Raw genomic sequence first — 10156 nt, 5'->3', positions numbered from 1 at the left:
TTATGGGAGGGCAAAGGACGCCTGCCTGCGTTTCCAATGGCAAATGACATTGATAGCTTAGGGATGACCGTAGGAGAGAACAGCAAGTTTTTGACAGCGGCCATTTATTGTGTATTGAATATCAATATAATTTCCGTGAGAGTCGATTTTTGTCCCATACAAGGCGCGTCCCTCAAGGGCGAAGTTTGGGTGAACAAAATATGGGTAATAGCAAATATTGCGTATGATTGATATAGGTAGCACTTGACGCTTTGTTTGTCCGCTTCCCTTTTTTGTTTCCTAACGTGTGGATATTGTTTATTTAGTGTCGTCACTTTCCTGACAACATGTAATCAATAAAGTCTAATAATAATTTAAAAATAAAATAGGAAATAATAATAATAATCTAATATATAAAATTCTCGTGTCACAGTTTTCGTTCCCGTACTCCTCCGAAACGGCTTGACCGATTCTCATGAAATTTTGTGAGCATATTCAGTAGGTCTGAGAATCGGCCAACATCTATTTTTTCATAACTAAATCCCCCCCCCCCATTTAGTTTTTTTTTATTAACTGCGCGCGGACGGAGTCGCGGGCGACAGCTAGTATCACATAAACAAAAAAGTAATGAGATTGAATGTGGATGGCTGTAAAGACAGAGGAAGGTCAAAGAAAATATGGATAGATTGTGTAAAAGAGGATATGCGTAAGAAGGGGGTAAATTCAGATATGACGGCTGATAGAGATGTATGGAGGAGTAGTACATACTGTGCCGACCCTCCATAGGGACAAGGGCAGGTTGATGATGAATAATTTAAAAACAATACTCTTTAATCCTTTTTCATAATAACTTTTGACTTATAAAATGAATTTATTATTTTAGAATGAATCAAACAGACAAAACTATTCTAAACACAAAATTCAGAATTAAAAATTACTCTTCTTAATCATTAAAAATTACGTACCATTTGTATCTCCATTTGACGCCAATTAAACCAAATTAAATGTGTAATGAATGGCAGCAGAATCAAACACCGTAAGTGATAATTAAAAAGATTTCAATGTTATAAAAATAGGCGTGAGGCGTTTCTCTTAATGTCGGCCTATTTGTTACAACTCTATCAATGAGCTCGCCGATACTCTATATTTTACCATGTTCATAGTTAATATAGTTACTTAATCTCAATATAAGAAAATTTAATGCGACTAATTTGTCTTAGAACGGTTAAAATAAACATTTTTAATATATTTTGCATACAAATTTTATCGTAACTAGGATTTTTTGTATATAAATTTTACCATTACTAAATTCAAAGTTATTTTGGCGAATTTATTTATAAAATCAAATCTTAAATGTGTTTACTATACTGGTGTTTCATAACACATATCAACGTTTCATCACTTTATAGAGTTTGCGATTATTTTTGTGTACATTTTATTAATATTATAAATGCGAAAGTTTGGATGGATAAACGAATAGATGGATGTTTGTTAGAAGGTTTCACCAGAACGGTTCAATGGATCTCGCGGAAATTAACAACTTTTTAAACATAGCTTGGAGGAACACATAGGCTACTTACTAAGTATTTTTTTAATACCGCGCGAACGGAGTCGCGGGTAAAAGCTAGTTAATACACTAAAATTCAACATTAATTATAAGTAGATTTGTAATTTTGAGAAATCATATTTATTAATATGTAATATGGAAGTATCTAAGAAACCCATACATATATGGAGTAAAAGCATGTTGTATTGTAGTACACATACATATAAATCTTCAACATGTGTGTTAGCATTTGAACTTTACGCAGATACAGGGATTAGGTTGTAATGCTCAAGCATTCTCGCTAACGGTTATACGCGGTTGACCATATGAAATCGATTGCCCACCTATGTTATGTTACATCTAAATTATATCTAAGTAATATAAACATAAATTGCGTGCATATTAGCTTAAACAGTGAAAGCCGTATTTAAAAGGCTTTGTAAGACGTAAACTTACGTCATGGAAAAAATTATAGAAATTAATAATATTCAATTTTACTTTTTCCTAATGTCTATCGTTTAACATAGGATCCAGATGTAGTTACTAAGTTTTCCGACTTATATACTTACATGTTTTGTAAAATAAACTAAACCTTAAAATCGAAATTTAAGATTAGATAAATATACATATGTGTTTAGAATTAATTTAAGTTTAAGTAATCTTGAATTTAAAGTTTTTCAAGCGTCATAAAGTAAAATAACGTCAAACGTTAAAGTTAACTTGTATTTCATTATAAAATCTATTGATTTAAATCAATACCCAGTGAATAAATAAATTAAACCCCATATTTCTTAAGTACAAGAATGTGTTATATTTACAGATACAAATAAGGAAATGGTATTGTAATCTGAACACATAGAAGGTGTTGGAATCGGTTGACCGTCGCACCGCCGCAGGCAAATGACGAGGAATTAGTTGGTAATGGCGAGACCATTCCGACTAACGGCCTCGACGGCCTCACCTAGCCATACATAATTGATTATCCTACCGAACCCTTTCACTGTTACTACCTATCTCTTCAGTGGTTTTTCACTCTAAATTTACTTTTGGAACGAAGTTCCTTATCGCGCGTTGTGAAAGGGGGCTAGACGGAAAAAATTCTTACGAAAAGTTGTCACGACATTGTTTGGTATAGACGAATGAGCGCTACTTCACCATGGCAACGACGTGACAATATATAACGAAAATTCATAGAAATAAAATGTACTTCTTGTGAAGACTTAAGTTTTTTATTCATAGAATAAACATTGGTTCCTTCACTAATTAATTGAAAGGAACTTCGTTCCATCCGGGTGTCCCTTGACACCTTTCAAGTTTTTATTCTTATTAAATTATTGCAATTTAGGTAATCTTTCATCAGTGATTTAGGTCTCAATGATCGGTAATGTTTAAATCTGAGAAAGTATTACACAAGTTTTTCAGAACGACACAAGAAAAATAAAAACCCAGCCTATTACAATACTAAAGAAATTGTCCTTGAATACTTAATTGACAACATAAATATATTTCTTTTTAAGATTAATTGAAAGAGTATATTTATATATGGTAATAACCAGAGCGATTTCAATTAGTGAAATAAAGTCATTAATATTTTTTTTTTATATATATATTTTCGTATCGATTCAACGGGAAGAAACAAATGAATAAATCATGTGATACACGCTGTGAGAATTCAGGTAATTAAAACAGGAACCAAGACTTCAAGGTTGGAAATGTTTGAATAATCTTATTTATCTATGTCAGGCGTCGGCTTTTTTAGTAAGACGAATCTGTCACAGATTATCTTGACTCATTTTTCATTCCTTTGCTGGAGGACCAATCTGACAGCTGTCTTAACCCTTTTTAACCAATGGGAATGTCATAGACATACGATTTACATTACGGCATCTTTTTTTTCTTCTCTCGTCATAGATTAAGAGCTTTTATAGCATTTTAATATCTTAGAGAATTAATATTGCTACGTGCAATCTAACAAGTAATTTTTTCAGACGTATCACATTTTCGAATTAAGTAATTCGTTGTGTTGCAACACAAAGAGAATTTGCGTTTGTAATTTAATCAATATGCAAGGTTGTCTTGTGCAGATACATCTTAAATAAAATGTTTTTTTTTTTAAACAACTCACACACACAAAAGCGACAATATTTTCCCTCGATTAATTTTCAGTTTATTTCATTAATTACATTTTGTCGCGTTAAGATTATTCGGGGTATCTTGTGATTGTATCAAAGATTCAAGAAAGATCTTGCGTTAATAAAGTTCATACAAAAACTTTAAGAAAGGGCTAAATCGGTTTGTAATAAATGATCCCCATAATGCATCACCTGTGTAGCTATTAATAAGCGGCTGAATCTTAACATCTCGGTAACATCTCAATTTCTTGTATTTGAAACAACAATAATATTTCCTGAAACAGGATATTTATTTAAAACAAGGCGTTGATAAAGTAATTTTCTTTTAACCTTAACCATGTCTTTATGGAGTGGTCATTACTTAGCAATGGTACACAGCCCGCTCTGAGCAATGGCTGCGTATTAATCAAAATGCCATACTGCCCTCTCGCTTCTTTTGTGTCATCTCCCTTCCACTAGTCACGGATATGTCGCCGTTCCTCACCGAAGAGATAACAATTACCTGCGATATTAATATCTTTCGATTATATACCTTAACACCCTCGTAACTAGGATGAATTTTCATAAATACGTTATAAAATTTACAACATTTTGTATTGACGCTGATTACTCAGGCTTTGCAGTCTTACTCTCTGGAGATTCGTGTTTTTTTTTATCTCCAACTTAATGCCTTTTTTTGCTTTTTCCAAATGGACGTTGGAAAGTGTACTTTTCACAGTTCATTCAGTATTAAGTGCCATATATTTTGATATTGGAAAATACTTTTCTAAGGTCCTAAGAACTTACAATTTTTGAGAATAATGTTAAATATTAAATTCAGAATAATTATACTAATATATGACAATGCTCTGTTCATATTAAGTATGTTAAGTGCTGATATTAATTATATAAGATATATTAAGAATATTAAGTATATTAAAAATACTAAGTATAATACTTTCAGGTTTCATGGGACCGTTTTAACATAAACTATATCCTATTGCCTCTACGCTATAGGTAAAATAGCGCACATATTATTTATTGTAAGGGTCATTTTTAAATCTTTATCTGTAACCTAAGATCCTCATGAACAATAAAGAAATCATATTTTATAGTAAATTAATAAGCATCAAATAAAACCTCTTAGACGAATTTATCTTGTTGCAGTGTACGCTGACATGATGACAAGAAGTAACGCAGACGCGGCATCGCGGGCCCACGTGTGAGACGTCAAGAGCTTCCCTTACTGCGCTGAAAGTTGTCGTCATCGCACACCTTCCCTGTCGTCTGGCATTACATATGTCGCTACGTTGCCTGCGGATGTTCGTGTAAACAATTGAATACAATATTGTTCATATAAAAATATAATTTCAGGTATCTTGAACATATAGTATAGTAAAATATTTATGAAATAATTCAGTTAGGTGTAAATAAAGGGCAAAATTTACTTGGAAAAGATACTTCTTGAGTGAAAAATAAATTAATTTATCTATCCTACTGCATAACTAAACATCCAAATTAGATCTCGCACCCCTCGATCAGACATTGTGCCAACGGCCATTCATCATCAGGCCCACAATCATCCACATTGTCCAACGATTTAGATCAATCAATACTATTTACTCGGGACGTCATGAAGGAAACAGGAGGGTGAACATTTGCATAGAATGGTCCGCCGGAGCCATGTCATCTGTCAAATCTGTGAATGACATCGATGCTTAGGATATTACTGTACAGGATGTTAAGAAAATCTAGGCAATCTTAGTTAATTTTATGATAAAGTATTCCCTACATAGATCAATACAATGGAACATAAGATTATGTCATTTTATGTTTCATAATTTGAAACTATATACTTACGATGTGCCTTTCGTTAACATACTATGTATTTTTACGTATTCGGCGTTCTGTTGCGACATTACATATTATCTTCCTGATTCTGTAAATTTAATTGCTTAGTAATAGAACACCAGTAGATAATGATATATGCATATGTATAATATTTTTAGACAAAATAATTTTAAATGATCTAATTAACTGTAATTATCTTCTGGTATTTTTTAAATAATTCGTAAGTTTACGGTTCTTACATGTAACGATTTTAATTAGAGTAAAAAATAATAAGTAAGAAGAACCGGTACATACAGATAAATGTTGATTATTTGATGATAATTTATTATTTTAATCTTACATTTACATATTACAAGGATCACGTAATTGTAGGTACTTTTAAAGTTGTTTTTTTATATTTTCTGTACTTGTTCACTTACGGAGTTATTATGACATTTTACATTTACATCACGCAATTTTATCGTTTATCATTATCTAAAACCGTGTTCGTTAGTGTTATTTTTAATAATATTGAAACAAAGACAATCGAACTACACTGATGAATTAAACGCCACCTGCAAAAGTAAAGAATAAAATAAATAGACGTAGATAGTAGAACAGCATGTAAACAGAGGGTAGGTGCGGGTAAATAAAACCTAGCAGAACGCATTAAGGCTTTCGGGTAAGACGCCATTGTTGTCATATCGGTAGATAAACTATGACATTAATCAATTGTGGACGACAATGGAGCCGCGCACCTTACCCATGAACAGTTATAGAAGAGCTCTTAAATTGTAACAAACTAGATACGAGGTTGGCCAAGTTATACTGGTGATCATGAATCGAACGTGCGAGTTGGTTCATCGACAAACACCTCTGAAACGTATTAACAAAATTATAACGGTTGTTTTACCGGCATCGAAGTTACTCTTTATTAGTAGAAATTTGAATAAAAAGTGGATGCTTTGTTTTGACGATCTTTAAGGCTTTTACAAATATTTTATTACAGTATACTAATTAATATGTACTTAAAACAGTACCGAATTTGGTAATCATACTTGTAGACTAAATTATTTAGTTAATATTTTAAAGCTTCTTTATTGCAAATGTAAACAATTGTCTCAAATAAGTTGCGAGAATTAAAGCAATTTATTCTGAACTTACAGCAAAATAATCATTCAACATACGACCTCTAAGTAGGTCATAAGTAATTAAAATTCAGAAAGAAATGACATAACGAAAATTTTTAATATATGTTTATGTTACGTGTTATGTAAAAATATAACTTAATAAAATTATATTCACCATTATTCAAAGCTAACATTTAATCACGACCCTCGCAATATCCTACTGGGTGAATATCAAATAATTTCATTAGCCGTCTCAGAGATTCGCACAAACACATAAGCTTTGCGGGAAGTCGGCATTATTCATACATCAGACCCCTTTGTCTGGTGACACGTCACTGCATCCCTACACGATGCCAACAGCACTACCGCATACCTCTGTTCTATTATCTTTATTATTTACCATTTTTCTAACTACAAGACTATTAAATAGTTAACTACTTTGTAATATTAATTACTACAGTACAAAAATACGTAGGTAAACTAAAACACTTTACAAAGTACGAGAAGAAGGTGGGAAATTTATGAAATATATTATGTGGTTTTTAAGTGTATAAATATATATACAAATTAGTAATTATTTTTTTATATAGATAATACATACAGTGTTAGAAACAATTATTATATACTAAGTTCAAGATTAATGCTAGAGGTAATATCAAATTGTTTCTATCAATCCTTTTTCGCCGTGATAGCAGTTTTCATACATAACAGAAGAATTCGATGTCTTTCTATTTAATATCCAAAAGTTCGAGAATTCGTAGTTGTATTCAGGAATTGAATTCCGACCTATTTCGCTCCAAGAGTTACGGGGAGAGCGTAGAAACAAGTGACAAGCGAAAACTTACCTCCTGTCGCACGCTCCGGCCACCCTCCGTACCACAACACTAAAAGCAGATTAGTTTTCCCATGTTTTCCTTTTTACTTATTTTAAAACTACTGTTTCAACAATAGATTTCTGAAAGGAGTAGAAGTTTTCGTAACTTTTATTCAAAACAAAATATATAATATATATACTCAACTCTATCTTATTCTCAATTTGGTGATAATATAATCCGAAAGTAATAGTAATATTCCTATTCAGTGGTTCTATTAAATTTGATAATCTATTACATAATTACTTTACCAAAATGATTTAACACCGAAACTGTACTTTATTGTTTTTTATTTTCTTATGTTTAATTTATGGTTTTAATTGATTACTTTTTCTCGATGTAATTTAGAACAGTACTCTCCACTGTGCTATTATTTGACAAGAAAGTTGGCGATAGTTAAACATCAACTGTTCTTATTTTCTGGTTGCCTATTTCAGTATAGTAAATGCCTCATGCTATTTATTATATTAAACCATCTTATTTCTTACTTAATATTTAAATGTGCGAATGTTTAGGTGGATGTTTGTTAGAAGGTATCTTCAGAACTGTTGAACGGATCTCGCTGTAATTTAGTATAGTTACGAGTATATAACATAGTCTGGAAGAACTCATAGGCTACTTATTGTTTTTTTTTTAATTTTTCGCGGACGGAGTCACCGGCGATAGGTATTTGCCAATAAAATACCAAAAGTGTCAACGCCCTGGTATACGATGAAACGTCCTTTAATTTTGCGTTACGTGTTAGAAAGTTGTTACTTTAAATCAGCCAGAGGTTCATGCACTTGTACATACATATTAATTTTTCACATGTAAAAGCTACGACACAGTTAAATGTACTTTTAACTTTACAATTTGTAACCAAATATGATGTAACATTTCTAAGCGAATAAATTCGTAGTTTAGCATTTCGAAACTAAAGCCAGATGACATTAGAGTTTTGTTGCGACACAGTTTAGCGTCACGAAGCGCTTATGCAAATGTTATGAGGCGACCTTCGTCTCATAGAAAAGTGAAATAGACTACTAAACTAACCTATATTTACATCATAGTAGGGAACTAACATTATTGTGACTTGAATGTTAATTATTCGAATTCATTTGAATAATTTATGCAAGCTTGTAATTGTTAGTTAGGTGATTATATACTCCGCCTAATACCTTTACTTAATAAAAACTAAATATATACCGTTTGGTTGTTGATTTTTATACTAATTGTCGCTTAGGACTTCATGTGTTCTACATCTATGATAAATTTCAACTAGGTCTATGCAGCCGTTCTGGACATACCCTCTAACATCCATCTATCCATCCATCCATCTAATCATCCATTTGTCCGTTCATCCATCCAAGCACTTGCGTTTATAATATTAGTAAGATAACGTTAGGCATATCAAAGCCATCGCCTAAGTAACAGAATCGACTATTTCTTTATTTTTATGTATAAGAAATCTTCGTCATATTATCTCTCCCATACATTTATCTATAACTGCTGCTTGTCGTCTTTCTTCTTTGCTGAACTGTAACTGAGAAATAGAACTGATGAGCGGAAAACATGTTTATGAAATGCCGTCAGTCCATACTATTCAATGTACGTTACTATGGAAAAAAGCCCTATAGTTTGCAAAACACTTGTAACTACAAAATGCTAAACAAATTGACGCAGTGTAGCAGTTAAAGTCGTGCTGAGCGATCGATCATCGGATGTATACCGTTAAATAACATGCCACATTTAGAGGTCATTTGTAACACGGAACCTTCACTACACGACTGTTTTTTACTAATATCGCATTAAAATTGAGGCTTGTTACTAAAATAAGGCCGCAATTTTTCTACTTCCTCATATGAATACGCAGAACACGAGAATTATTACGGTTAGAGAAGAAGGTTCTAAAGAATCGTGTGTTATAAATACTTAGCTTAATTAGCTTCTCTTTAAGGTATACTATTTTTCGAGACATTAGGAAGAAATCTTCTTTTTCGACTAACATCTCTGCATCACAGCCCCAATGTAAAGGAACAAAACAGAAACCCACGGTTAAAGTGGATTTCTGAGACCAAAATATCCGATTAAAACATCTATGTTTTGTGAGAAATGATGAATAATGACAGGGATGACGATATCTTTCATACAGAGATTTTAGTCTCAGAATTCCACGGTTTATGTTACATTCTTAACATCTGATAAAATACAACGGTTTTATTTCACATGCCACAATAACTTTTTATCAACAAATACCTCTCTCAAAGTCACAGATTTCAATGACAGAGTTAATGCATTAGTGTGTATCTAGAAAATACATTAACATATGGGTAGAGAGAGATTGGATTTGACGTGTGACTTATGTACGAGGTGCGCTTAAGTTTGCTACGACGTATACAGCGGGGTGAAATAATGTAAATTGAAAGGAATACAAAAAAATATTAAATGAAAAACATCTGCTTTGAAAAATATATGTACATACGATGATAAGAAACTTATCAACTGTATAATTAATTAACGAATATTTTAAATGAAATAAAATGATAGTGTTTGAATGGGAAAATAAATTTCAGGTTATTCTATAAACAAAATAAGGTTAACTATGTATAGTTGATATCCGCTTTTGGCTAACTATCCCAAAAACATTAATCGTTTTTATTTTTAAATGGACCCAATTTATAGTTATTTTCCTCCATTTTAATACGTATT

Source organism: Papilio machaon, chromosome 9 (genome assembly GCF_912999745.1).
Source record: "Papilio machaon chromosome 9, ilPapMach1.1, whole genome shotgun sequence".
Lineage (NCBI taxonomy): Eukaryota > Metazoa > Arthropoda > Insecta > Lepidoptera > Papilionidae > Papilio > Papilio machaon.
Note: the sequence above shows the minus strand (reverse complement) of the source record.